General features: G+C 35.2%; 1 long non-coding RNA gene across 2 annotated transcripts in view; it reads left to right on the forward strand.

Annotated features, from left to right (window-relative positions):
- Positions 1-3,229, forward strand: part of LOC129051627 (uncharacterized) — a 52,740-nt gene extending 49,511 nt beyond the window's left edge. For both annotated transcript variants that reach the window (XR_008516013.2, XR_008516015.2), the window contains one exon: positions 2,586-3,229. This is a non-coding gene — a long non-coding RNA (uncharacterized LOC129051627). The remainder of the gene's footprint in view (positions 1-2,585) is intronic.
- The last annotated feature ends 4,181 nt before the right edge of the window (positions 3,230-7,410 follow it).

Below are 7,410 nucleotides of genomic sequence, written 5' to 3' on the forward strand. Positions count from 1 at the left end.
AAAACAGTCCTTCTGAAAAGACTTAGATTCTGTGTGCGGTCCATAGTTGTAGGCTTGAATAGAATGTTCTTTCAATTTTGGGGCTGCAATCATTTACTGAAGCATTATTGATTGAAAAAGCCTTGTGAGAATTCTGATTATCCCAACGTTTTTCACTTGAAGTGAAAGTGGCAGCTTTTTTATTTCATTTTATGCAAAATTACAGTAATTGGTGTCTGACCTTTTTGATATGGACTGTTAAGCATTGCGCTGCTGGATCTCTTCACAGAATCAATTATTTTTAATTATGGCTATGTGACAAGAAGAATCCAGGACATAAACAAGAAATGAAGATTTAAATAAAATGGAAAACATATTTTTTTCTCCATAATATAAAAGTGATGTTAATGATAAACTTGACCAATTATGGGATTTTAGCATTTATATTTTAAATCTAATTTTCATTTCAAAATAATTACACTTTCATAGACAAAGACAATTTATTTAATGAGTACACTGAATGAAAACATTGATTCTCTCAAAAAAATAGACAAAGAATAGAAGAAAAAATAAACAATCTAAATACATGACTTAAAAATGCTGTAGAGATGTCAATTCTTTTAGAATGGCATTTTATTGCAAGACTCAGAAAAAGATAAACATTTTAAGAACTACCTTTTATATACCAGTGTAAACCCAGGTCCTTAAGACTGAAAGCTATCTGAAAAAAAATGATAATAAAAATTGTAATGAAATAACTATTATATCAGATACTTTTTCATTTTCAACCAATAGGAATGCCTAGAATCTATTTTTATTAACCCCCTCTTTTTCCAATAAAGCCTTTGAGTTCAGTGGTTGATGCTAGCATATCATACTCAGCTCAATAATCTTAATCTACTCTTCCCATATTTGGGTTTAACACCATCATCTGCAAAACTCTATACAGATGCTACAGAGCTTATGATGGTGTTATATCATTTGACTTACCATATTCTCAACTGATGATAGTTTTATTGGACATTAAACCCTAGCATAGTAAATCAAAGGGAGTATAGACTGCATATCACTTTCACCCCATTGCTAATTCAAAAAATCAAATCATAGGTCAAAGCATTTTAAGTTGGGGATCATCTGTACTTGGACACATATAGACAACTCAAACAGATTTCATCTTCTCTTGAGAGCCCAATTCTACATATGTATTAAAATAATTTACGAAGAGAATTGTGCTTATACACATATAAACACAAAATATGCAGAGATTGGGGGAAAATGATTTTGGTTTTTTAAAGTGATATCTGTTAGCTTGTACAATCATTTCACTTCTAAAATGACCAAATAAGAAAAGAGTCTGAACATTTTGCTTTCGTGTAACAAAAAAAAATCTGAAAAGAACCAGGAGGCAGGATACTCTAAAGGAACTACGTGATCATGATGGTGAACCTCCCGATGTCTCTCTGTCCCCATTGCATTCATTGACCCTGACTCAGTGGTTCAGTGAATGCTACCTGGCTGGTGGTAGGGACAAGCAGGACAGATATGACTAACTGTCTTCAGGAAATGTCTTATAAAACAAGAAACAGACTTAGTTACTGAAACTAATCTGGGAGTCCCGAGGCTTACTAGCCAGCTGAAGGGCCCTGTCAGAGGTGTTGTCAACCTGTGCATTTATAGGAAAAGTCCGTGTTGCCCTCACCCCCCAAGAAAAAATTGTAAACATTACCCTTCAGGGAAACTGGAACAATACTTTACGTGTAGAATCAAGATTTTTAACTTGCCTCCCTCCCCAAAACATAGTGGATTGCACCTTATTAAGGTAACAAGAGACTTTTAAGTGCTTATGAAAACACCACTAGAGATTCATGTAGCTCTCAGATGACTTCAGGGATCTCCCCAAAATAACTCTTCTCTTGGTTACTGTGGGGAATTACACACAGGGACAACATACCCTGTGCACAGTTATCCCCACAATGGGAATCACCAAATTAGAAATGGTGGTATGGGTTAGGTTCCTGGTTCTATCTGCAATAGTAATGACACCTCTGAAAGGCAAAGCACCCAGCCTCAACTCACTGGCCAGTGTCGTTATGGAGGATAGAATCTCCCTAGACTTCTTCTTGTGGGACATGGAGGAGTTGTGCAATAACTAATACATCCTGCTATGCATGCATTATGCATTAAATCCTCAGGCAAAACAGAAAGGCCAATTTGGAAAGCTGAGAAAGCCATTTGATTTTCTAAGGTATACTACAGTTGTTAGAGGGATTTGTTCAGCTGTCTGGGTCCAGGGCCCAGGAGGTCACGGTTAAAATCAGTACACTTGGTTAGCCTCATTCTGTTGCTTGGCATTGTGTTGGTAATAACCTTAATACATTTTATTAAGACAGAATGAACATATCTGGGTTTAGCCTGTTTCAGGCAGGTTAATCAGAGTGACTGACAGAGTGGTGTTTTTTTATGGGAAAATTCACCAGAATCCAAAGCCGTGTATAAACTAGGGATAGATATATTGGGGCGGAACAAGGATCAGTTGAGTTCTTGCATTTCTACATGTCTGGTAAACAGAGACATTGACTGCCTCTTTTCCAAACTGTCTTTTCTAGAATGTTAATACTTGGAAGATAGAGATAATGGTTCCTGCTACAATGAAGTGCAGGTTTGCTGAGAACCAGTGGAAGATAGAACCAGTGTCTTCCTCTAGAGCAAAGTTCATGCTGACTGTCCATCATTAAAGTCTTGGGCTCTTTACACTCAGGATTCTTCTGCAATGCAATCCACTATATTTGCAGGTTTCAAAGGCCGTCTTTGTTTTTTAATTTAAATTCAATTTGTTTAATTGTTTTTAGATAGGGTCTCACTCTGTCACTCGGGCTGAAGTGCAGCAGTGTGATCATGGCTTACTGTAATCTCTACCCACCGGGTTCAAGTGATCCTTCCACCTCAACCTCCCAAGTAGCTGGGAGAATAGGTGCACACTACCACGCCCAGATATTTTTTTCTTATTTTTTATTTTGTGGAGATGAGGTTCCCATTTGTTACCCAACCTGATTTGAACTCATGGGCTCAAGCAATCCTCCTGCCTTGGCCTCCGGAAGTGCTAGGATTACTGGCATGAGCCTACCATGCCTAGCTAACAGGCCCTCTTGTCACACTGTGGTAATTAGTACTTAGGAAAACAGCCCCCAAAATGCTGATACCTTGGTTATTGTTATTCCTGTGAATAATAAAGTCATTTGTGTGTGGTCAAGAGTCTCATGTCTTCTGTCAGCCTCCATAAAATTGTGGCAGGCTAATTTGTTTTCTTGAAATTAAGGTTCATTCTCAGATTCACAATAGTTCTTCAGATATAAATCATGCTTTCTATTTAATCTGATTCAAATATAAATCATGCTTTCTATTTAAATTTCTTTTCAGTTTTATAGGGAAGATGACATTAAAACTCTTATCCATTATTTTTCAAATACCATTTAAATCAGTACATTTAGAGCTACCCATTACTATTTTGTTTATATCATGTATTTTTTCCTGCAACAAATAAAACACTTCATGGAAATGTCCAGGTAAATGATTTGACACTGGAGGAAGGGCTATGTAAAATACTTTTTAGAAACATAAAGAATGTAGCATAAAGAACCTAGAAAATCTATTCTTAGAAGGGTTGCATGCAACTGTAAGCCTTCCTATTGCTACATATCAATATATTTTGCAGTATTCTAAATAAACTAATTTATTCAAACAGAAAATGTGTCTGTCTTTGGGAAGGAAAATTGAATATGTTCATTCACCTATTATATATTCATCATTTAGCTAAATACACAAAAACGTGATCCTTGTTTAAAAAGAACTTGTGCTCAACACACAAGCTTTTACGTATTTTGTTATTCAAGAACAGATGAAACTAACTCATGGTGCTAGAATTAGAGACAGTAGTTGTCTTTGGGTGCACTCGTAAATGGAAGGTGGCATGAGGCAAGCTTCTACAGTGCTGCTAATGTCTTATTTCTCACCCCGAGTGCTGGTCACATGGATTAAAGCTATGCACTTGGTAGTTTTTGTTCTTGTCTTATTCTGTCTGCAAGGTATACTTCAATAACAAAGTTACTTTAAAAATGTGGCATTATGAGGGTGCAGAAAAGGGATGTTTGATCTAGAGGGCAAAAAATCTTCTTAAAGAAAGCAATGTCTGAAGAGTCATAAAGAGTGGAGTTAACATAATATTAATAGAATTGGAACATTAGGAAGTTCATTTGAGGACTGGGGACTGCATGAAGATGTGGAAGGAAAGAGAAGCTGTAATGGTGTTGAAAAAATCGTGCAAGAAACAGCTTGAAAAGATGCCATTGGAGACAGTATAGGGAAAGATTATAAGGACCTTTTTTATACTGTCAAGGAACTTAGGTTTTATAAGCCAATAAAGAGGAAAAGTCTTAATATTTTGAATTGATACATCCTTGTAGTACCCTATTGAGGATTGATTTAAGGGCATCAACATGGAAAATACTCAGCTCCAGTAGCAAAGAGTCAAGGCTATGGATTTGAAATCTACTTAGGGTGCAAATGGAAAGATCGGATAGGTACCTGCTCCCCTGTGTCTATGTGCAAGGTGTGTCTAGAGAGGTGTTCTTTTTCATCAAATTCTATAGAGTTATTAAAGAATAAAACGAATGGCCTCTCAGCTCCAAATTAAGGCTTTGTCAAAAATCTCCCCATTTCTTGGGTGTCTTGCATTCTGTTTCTTGGGTGTGCTGGGTTCTTAAGCTTTGATATGTTGGGGGAAGGGGGAGGAAGAGGACACAAAGGCTCGGTCAGGGTTTTGCTAGTATCTTTATTGAAAAAAAAAAAATTAACCAAGACAAGATACTAGTAAACTCTATCCAGTGGGGAACTGCCATTGGCACTGTTATAATACTCGAGTTCACATTTGTCTTCAACTTTCCCTTAAGGGCCAGGTGGAGAGGCTCTCTAATTTTAGGTCCATTCACTGGTAAGCATTCTGTCATTTTTTTCTTCAATTGGTATCCAAGGTTTTCATTAATTATGCAGTACAAATCCTTTTAATATTGCACATTTTCATTTTCCTAGGGTTATGATAACAAAACAATACCCTTGAAGGTTGAAAATATATTTCATTCAGCCCAGTTGATTTTTGCATACTGATTACTTTATATCCCAGCAGTTAATCATTAAGCTTGGTGTCATTTCAGTTTCTTAATTTATACTTATCTCAGACCCCAGACACAAAAAACATGCAAATGGAAAAAGAAATGTGAAGCCTGACAATGAGTTTAATTTCTACGGCTCACTTTTCCATCCACTGCAATCATTATAATTGTGAATGGTTCTTTGACATTGAGCTCTTCCACTTACATTTGTCTAATGACTATGCTAAAATCAAAATGAAAATGCTTTTTCTATTAAAGAGTTCACAACATGTAGCATATGAAATATATAATATATAACAATTCAGTATAATTATGCACTAAAATATGTGTATATGTATGTGGGGGTGTGTGTGTGTATATATATGTATATGTAAGTTTACATGGAGAGAGAGACATTCTGCTTCAAAATTCAGAAAGAAATGTTCATATCTATAAGTTCATTAAAATTATTTTATTTGGCCTTTTATCATATTATTTTTCATGAGAAAATATAGACATACTTTGCTACAAATTACACACCATACATTCATCTCAATGGGATGTTTGTTATAACTAATGAACATAGCTTAATTCTGAATATGATCCATGTTTTTAAATGGTCTTTACATTTCAATTTTCTATTTCTCCCTCTCTGATTATCTTGCATGTTATTACCCCATAAAAGTTGGCAAACATTTACTGAATTTATACTATGCTCATTATAAGAATCATTTTTAAAAAATATTCAAAGAGGTGAAAATATAAAATTATAATATTTCAAAATTGTACTAAAACATACAGTATTATATGAGACACAAAACATACATACAAAATATTGTTTGTGTCCAAAAAAAAGGAACATTACCACCTGGAAGAAATAAGAAAGATTCCTGAATGTGGTTACTACTAAGAGACTTGTGAAATTTAAAATGCAGTTAAAATGTCTTTCTTACTAACTTATCCATAATTTTATTTGATGTGGTGCTATGCATAGCTAAAACTAACATCTCAGATGCTATTTTTTCTAGTGGTAATCGTTTAACAAAGTTTTAGCCACGGAAACATAAGTAATAGTCTGTCAGCAATGTCTGTATACATTTTTGTTCACTACATCTTGTTTCTCTGTCTTAATCTTCCTCAATAAAGTGTTCAAATATAATGCCTGAGATTGAGAAACCATCTTGTGACCAGGAGACTAAAGCCACCAGCTAAGGGTTATTTAGGTATGAAAGACATGAGAGGCAGTGACCTTGGTGGCATCCTAGAAAAATTTGGAGCAGACATGAAAGGTCTGCCTTCTGATTTCCTCTCAAGTGTGATTCATAAAACTCTATCAAGTCTTATTAATTGTTTACAACAACACCATGCTACCTGTAGCCAAATGCAACCCCAACTGACACACTTATCCAGACAAAAGACTGAAATTTATGTAGAGAAGGCACATATTCTCTTGCAATTTTCTGACTAAACTGACATGTAATGGTGCCGATTTTTGATCCACTTGTTTGAATGTTGCATTTTTTCACCATAAAGAAGAGGGAAGTAATTTAAAAATGTATTAACTGTACATGTTCTCTTTTACAGATTCACATTAAATCACCACAATGGCACAAAGGTTTGAATTGTCACATCAAACTCATAGAAATCATAGACCATAATGAAAAAAAAATTTAATTCATTTACTAATGAATTAAAGGACACAGGCAATTATGGGACACAAATCAGTCTTCCTTTGGAGACATCAAGACTGTCAGAAATAGTTTCCCAGTGTGGTCCTTTATCTCTGGCTTCAAGACGTATTCTGGTTTATGTTCAATCAGGGAGATTTGTTCCAAGAATATATGTTAAATGATTACTGAGATGCGAAGGAATATCTTCACGTTGTATCAAATGAATAACATGGCTCATGCGACTTATCCCATTTCTCCCTTTGTTTACTGTAAATGAACCTAGGATTTGTTGATTTATGGTATAGTAAATAACCTAAATAGACCTGGTATGTCCTGATAAAAGTTTCATGTGTAAAACTCTGTTTTCTTTCCCTTGGTACAAAAACACTCATGTGTTTATTAAAAGATCCGTTTACTAGCATGATTGTAAAAAGATTTGATTAGTATCACTCCTTCTTCCTAAGTTTCTCAGGAATAGGGAAGAAATGAGTTCTAAACCTTTTCTTGCTCACCATCCACCACCAAACTGGCCTTGCTGTGACTTCAGTCTTCTTCATCCAGAAACAAGTTAGAGTAAGTCCTTGTTTCTCAAGTTATTTTGCATTTGAAAGCCATCA

Source organism: Pongo abelii, chromosome 17 (genome assembly GCF_028885655.2).
Source record: "Pongo abelii isolate AG06213 chromosome 17, NHGRI_mPonAbe1-v2.0_pri, whole genome shotgun sequence".
Classification (NCBI taxonomy): Eukaryota; Metazoa; Chordata; class Mammalia; order Primates; family Hominidae; genus Pongo; species Pongo abelii.